At 38.7% G+C, this 6,767-nt stretch overlaps 2 non-coding genes across 2 annotated transcripts; one reads left to right on the forward strand and one right to left on the reverse strand.

The window, feature by feature from the left end:
- The first annotated feature begins 1,224 nt into the window (after window positions 1-1,224).
- Window positions 1,225-1,330, forward strand: LOC122033182. Its single transcript, XR_006126429.1, has one exon. It is a non-coding gene; the product is annotated as a small nucleolar RNA R71 (small nucleolar RNA).
- A 4,392-nt stretch (window positions 1,331-5,722) lies between these two features.
- On the reverse strand, window positions 5,723-5,828 carry LOC122033060. The gene has a single exon (XR_006126324.1). It is a non-coding gene; the product is annotated as a small nucleolar RNA R71 (small nucleolar RNA).
- Between the last annotated feature and the right edge of the window lie 939 nt (window positions 5,829-6,767).

Consider the following 6,767-nt stretch of genomic DNA (forward strand, 5'->3'; position numbering starts at 1 on the left):
TGGGTCCTTCAGTTTTGGAGAAGTGTTCCTCTCAAAAATAGCACTACATTCCTCACAAAGCGCAATGGTCTCGACCTCTCCTCTTCTTCTCTTATTTGACATGAGATCCACAAAAATTTGGCAAATCTAGGCATTTGTAGAATAGCATCAATAAGAGGTACCTCTACACAGATTTCTTTAACCTTTTCTAGAAACTTGCCAAATTCTTCATCCTTCTTGAGCATTGTGAGTCTCTGAGGAAAAGGGACAGCTTTGCTCTGATGGTTCAGTGGAAGAATCTCTTCAACCTCAATGGTACTCTCCTCATTAGCTTGAATCTGATTCGGTATAGGAGGAGGGAGCTCTTCTTCTTTTTGTATCCCTTTTGAAGCAGTCACTTGGGAGTCTCCCAAGGTCCGTCCGCTCCTAAGCTCAATCCTATTGCAATGCTCCATAGGATTCACATCAGGTTTTCCTGGAAGTTGTCCTGGTGCTCTGGATGATGAGGCAGCTAGTTGGGCAATTTGACTATCCTGAATCTTTTGATGCTTTTCAGAATTATCCATTCTCTGAATGAGCTTTGCTATATCTTGCTTCATTTCATTCTGAGTTGAGATAATTTCTTCAAGAATCTTTTCAACATTTGACTTTGGTAAGCCTTGAGAAGATAGATGTTGAAAATTTTGTTGCCCAGCTTGAAAATTTGGTCTTGCCCCCATAGATGGTCCTTGATCTTGATTATTTCTGTAAGAAAAATTTGGATGACTCTTGCATCCAGGGTTATAAGTATTTGAGTATGGGTTGTTCTGCCTTTGATTGTAACTCATGATTGCATCACATTGTTCAAGTTGATTGATTTGTGCAGTGATAGCTCCCAATGGACATGAGTCATTTGAATGCTCTGAACTCCCACGTACTTCACAAGATGTACTAATAGCATTGACCATATTATCACTAGTCCCCATATTCTCAAATTTCTTTGTAAGAGCGTCCAATTTTGCAGACAAAAGAGTGACTGCATCTACATCAAACTTCCCTGATGCTTTAATTGTTGGGTTTATAGAGGAATAGCCACCACTTCTTTCATTTGCCCATTGATGATGATTTTGTGCTACACTTTCAATGATTTCTTCGGCTTCATCTAAGCTTTTGTTCATAAGTGCCCCTCCAGCAGCTGAATCAAGGGACACTTTGGTATGATAATTGATACCATTGTAAAAAGTGTGCAACACTAACCATCTTTCCAACCCATGATGTGGGCATTGTCTGAGCATACTATTATATCTATCCCATGCTTCAAAAAGAGATTCTGAGTCGGTTTGCTTGAAGCTTGCAATTAAATTCCTCATATGAGCTGTTTTGCTTGGTGGATAGAACTTATCAAGAAACTGTTGCTCACACTGTTCCCAAGTGGTGATGCTATTAGGGGCCAAAGAATTCAGCCATTGCTTTGCCCTATCTCTTAAAGAAAACCCAAATAATAATAATCTAACTGCATCTGAAGGAACTCCATTCATTTTCATGGTACCACATATTTCATAAAAGACCTCTAAGTGTTGATTAGGGCCCTCATGAAGTCCTCCACCAAATTGGTTCTGCTGCACCATAGATATAATTGCGGGTTTGATCTCAAAGTTATTAGCTTCCACTGAAGGTCTTGAAATACTAGATCGAAAGCCTCTCGCATAGGGTGTAGCAGCATAATCCTTAAGTGGTCTATTTGCCATATTCAAATGTTCCTGTTCTTCAATTTGTCTTTGTAGAATTCTTCTTTTATGGAAAGTTCTATCAATCTCAGGGTCAAAAGGAAAGAATTTCCCTACAAAGTTAGATCTTCGCATACACAAGAACAAGATAGCAGATAGCAATTCGACACAAAAAGAAAATTAGAAGAATCAAAAATGCAGAATTGAATTTGTATTAAAAGAATTAACAAGAAGTGAAAGTTATACAAGAAACTAAAAAAAAACAAAAATCTAATGATTAGTTACAACTATGCAATATGAAAGGAAAACAAATGTTATGTTTAGTCTAACTCAATTGATAATTCCTAAAGTTATAGCGCAGTCCCCGGCAACGGCGCCAAAAACTTGTTACACTCCGCAAGTGTACGGAAATGTCGCAAGTAATATAAAAGATTATCGTATCCACAGGGACTGGAATAAGCACTAGAAATGTCTCAATGCGAATTAGCTAAACAACTATCCAATCGTTTCAAAAGCAAAGTAAAGGTAAACAAATCTAATATTAAAGATCAACAAACAAGAGTTTAGAGTTTTGGGTTATGATAAAGGAAGATTCTAGGAGTTTTGGTTTCTTTGTAAGATTTCTTGAATGTAAATGGTTCACCAATTCTTATCCCTCAATTGCCAAACATGTAGAAAGTTGTCGGTTCCCTCTTGCAATAGACAACCGGCTAAGGACTGAGAAATGTATCTAAATAGGATTAATTAGACATGAACCTATGTTGTCCTTACACAGAAGTGCACCTATTACTATGCCTTCCTCGGATATCAACGTAGAAGCCCACGACTCATTAATCTATCAAGATACAAGAAGCTAATCATAAAATCCATCCTACTCTCTTGAATATCCCTATTTCCTCTTCAAGATTATCTCTCAAACGTCCTTACACGGGCTTGCACCTGTCACGTGGATCCCTCGGAAGATCGAGTGAGAGTTTATCTTTACAAAGTCCATAAGAAATCCAAACAATCAATCAAGAATGAGAATTAAGCACAAATCCCCATCAATCATTCAAGATCTAATTGATACAAGCAAGATAATGTCATTGAAACAAGAAAATGGCAAATCCATAAGAGATTACATCAATCCATCATACAAATACTCCCTTAATCCTAGAATACAAGATCTACTCAATGAATCGAGGAAGAAAACCCGAAGAAATAGAGATTACAAGCATTCCTTGAATCCCCAATCCAAGAAAACAAGAAGAGGGGGAAAGAGAAAACTTATCTACGAAGAAGCCTCGTCTTCGGATCCAAACCTCGCTCCGGAGTCGAAATCGTCGAGATCTCCCCTTGAATCGCCCAGAAATCCACCCAAGATTGGGAGGATACCACCAAATCTTGCTTTCTCCCAAAGGGGGAGAGATCGCCTTTCAATTCATGAAGAAGGGTTTAAATAGAGGAGGGAATCGGGCGCCACACGGCCCCGTGACACGGCCGTGTGAGATTCACACGGCCATGTCTAGTTCCCTCTCTGCCAAAGCTGCACGGCCGTGTGACTCCACACGGCCAGAACCCTTCTGCTCTCTGGAAATGCTACACGGCCGTGTGGTTGATGTGCGTAGATTATATACTCCTTTATGCATGTTTTTACGCACATTTACATACTTTGAGCATGCTTGATCTATGCATTTTTATACTCCCAGCTTTCCTTTTAGCATATTTACTCTTTTGGTTCGGAGATCTGCTTTTTGTGCATTTTCTGTACACAGGAGTCGATTTGGTGAAGAATCTACATCTTTGGGCATGCATTGGAGGAAACGAAGGGAGAAAGCACCGGGCCGTGTACCTCACACGGCCATGCACTGGGATGGAGCTCGGGCCGTGTGGAGTTTGGCACCAACAGAAGAGGAAGATGACATGGCCGTGTGGACCTCGCACGGCCGTGTCAAGATTTGAAGCCAACCAGAGCAGAAGCCTTACATGGCCGTGTGGATCTACACGGCCGTGTGAGACTTCCAGAGACCAAGCAGGCTGTGGCCGTGTGCACCACACGGCCGTGTAGCATTTCCAGAGAGCAGAGGGGTTCTGGCCGTGTGGAGTCACACGGCCGTGACATGGCCGTGTGAATCTCACACGGCCGTGTCACGGGGCCGTGTGGCGCCCGATTCCCTCCTCTATTTAAACCCTTCTTCATGAATTGAAAGGGGATCTCTCCCCCTTTGGGAGAAAGCAAGATTTGGTGGTTTCCTCCCATTCTTGGGAGGATTTCTGGGCGATTCTAAGGGAGATCTCGACGATTTCGACTCCGGAGCGAGGATTAGATCCGAAGACAAGGCTTCTTCGTAGATAAGTTTTCTCTTTCCCCCTCTTCTTGTTTTCTTGGATTGGGGATTCAAGGAAAGCTTGTGATCTCTATTTTTTCGGATTTTCTTCCTCGATTCATGGAGTAGATCTTGTATTCTAGGATTAAGGGAGTATTTGTATGATGGATTGATGTAATCTCTTATGGATTTGCCATTTTCTTGTTTCAATGACATTATCTTGCTTGTATCAATTAGATCTTGAATGATTGATGGTGATTTGTGCTTAATTCTCATTCTTGATTGATTGTTTGGATTTCTTATGGACTTTGTAAAGATAAACTCTCACTCGATCATCCGAGGGATCCACGTGACAGGTGCAAGCCCGTGTAAGGACGTTTGAGAGATCATCTTGAAGAGGAAATAGGGATATTCAAGAGAGTAGGATGGATTTTATGATTAGCTTCTTGTATCTTGATAGATTAATGAGTCGTGGGCTTCTACGTTGATATCCGAGGAAGGCATAGTAATAGGTGCACTTCTGTGTAAGGACAACATAGGTTCATGTCTAATTAATCCTATTTAGATACATTTCTCAATCCTTAGTCGGTTGTTTATTGCAAGAGGGAACCGGCAACTTTCTACATGTTTGGCAATTGAGGGATAAGAATTGGTGAACCATTTACATCCAAGAAATCTTACAAAGAAACCGAAACTCCTAGAATCTTCCTTTATCATAACCCAAAACCCTAAACTCTTGTTTGTTGATCTTTAATATTAGATTTGTTTACCTTTACTTTGTTTTTGAAACGATTGGATAGTTGTTTAGCTAATTCGCATTGAGACATTTCTAGTGCTTATTCCAGTCCCTGTGGATACGATAATCTTTTATATTACTTGCGACACGCCGTTGCCGGGGACTGCGCTATAACATTAGGAATTATCAATTGAGTTAGACTAAACATAACTTTTCTTTCTTTCTTTACATTTTCATAGTTGTAACTTTAGAATTCTGTTTCTATAAGCTTTTCTTTTCTTGAATAACATTCTTGACAATTCTTTTTGTTGCAATTCTAATTCTAATTCTAACTTTGCATTCTTGATTTCTAGCACTCTAATCTAACTTTTCTCTGTTTTCTCTTTTGATCTAGTTTCTTTCTTATTTTCTTTTGTAAACATATCTTGCAATTTTTAGCATATGAATTATTCTAGATATTTTTCTTTTTCCTTTTATCTTTTCTTTCTTGTTTTCATTATGCACTTTCTTTCTTGCAATTTAAATTCTGCATTTGCTTTCTTGCTTTTCATATTGCATTTTATTTCTTGTTTTTGATTCTTGATAATTTTCTTTTTCTTCTTGAATATCCATGAGCACTAACATGTCAAGCAGGCCCATGAGAAATTTTTCTACACCCTTTTCTGCAAGATTTTTATCTCCCATTGTGCAACCTCAAATTGAAGTAGAAAGTTTCCAACTAGACCCAGAGATAATTTTCATTGTACAAGGTCACAAATTTGGAGGAGAAGTATTAGAAAGTCCTTATCTGCATCTTGAAACATTTTTAGAGATTTGTGATTTGGTGAAATGTGAAGGAGTATCAGCAAATGCAGTTCGATTGATGATATTTCCTTTCAGTATCAAGGATAAAGCAAGGACTTGGCTATATTCTCTCTGTCCTCAAAGCATCACAAGTTGGGAACAATTGGAGAAGCAATTTCTGAATCATTTTTTCCCTCCAAGTAGAACGGTGTATATGAGGAATTGCATAACAAATTTTTCTCAGACATATGGAGAATCATTATTTGAAGCATGGGATAGATTCAAGAGTCTTCAAAGACAGTGCCCTCATCATGGTTTTGAAAAATGGTTGATTTTGCACATATTCTATGGGGGAATTTCTTTCTCAGACAAGACTTTATTGGATTCATCAGCTGGAGGTTCTTTTATGGACAAAAGTGTAGATGAAGCTTATTCGTTAATTGATCAAGTGACATTGAACCTCCATGAATGGTCGAACAAAAGTTGGATGGAATTTCCCTCAGATATTCAAAAAGTGCAAGCTATAAATGTAAGAGAGCCTGTCAAACAAAATGAAATTCAACCACCTAAAAATGTTGAAATTCACAAGTCACAGAGTGAGGAGTTCAAACATTTGGGGCAAAGCTTGATAGTATTGTTTCAAAATGGTTTAAAGAAGATCCCCCTCCTACACAGTCAAGATCCAATGAAAAGTGTGATGATGTTGGGTTGAGAAGTGGAAAAAATCATGAAGAACTTCTGAAGAACGACATGTTTAGAATTGAGGAGAAGAATAATAGAAGATCACAAGAACTCAGTTCCATTTCTCTAGGAAGTTCCCAAAGGCCGAAGTACCTTTTCCTCAACGATTAATCACACCAACATTAGATAAGCAAGTTGGACCTCCTCCAAAAGCTCAAAGGAATTTGGGAAAAAGGGAGTTCAGTCTTTCCTAGGACCTTCACTAAGGGTTCCTTTTCCACAAAGGTTAGTGGGGGTCAATGAAAATAAAGACTTCGGCAAATCCTGTGACACTAATATGGTTGAGTGTAGATTTTTGAATATATATGAAGATGAAGATTTTTCAGATGAGGATTTTATTGATAATGTAGTGGTAAATAAGTTTTCAGATCTATCTCAAAATTTTATAAGGTGTTATAGTGACATCGAATTTTCAGATGATGAATGTGATGTGGTAGATCAACTTAAAACTGCAAGTGAAGTTATTGATCCTCTTGTTATTGATTCTCCTATTGAGGACATAGATGTTGGTTTATT

The sequence above is a fragment of the Zingiber officinale genome, chromosome 11A, assembly GCF_018446385.1.
Source record: "Zingiber officinale cultivar Zhangliang chromosome 11A, Zo_v1.1, whole genome shotgun sequence".
NCBI lineage: Eukaryota > Viridiplantae > Streptophyta > Magnoliopsida > Zingiberales > Zingiberaceae > Zingiber > Zingiber officinale.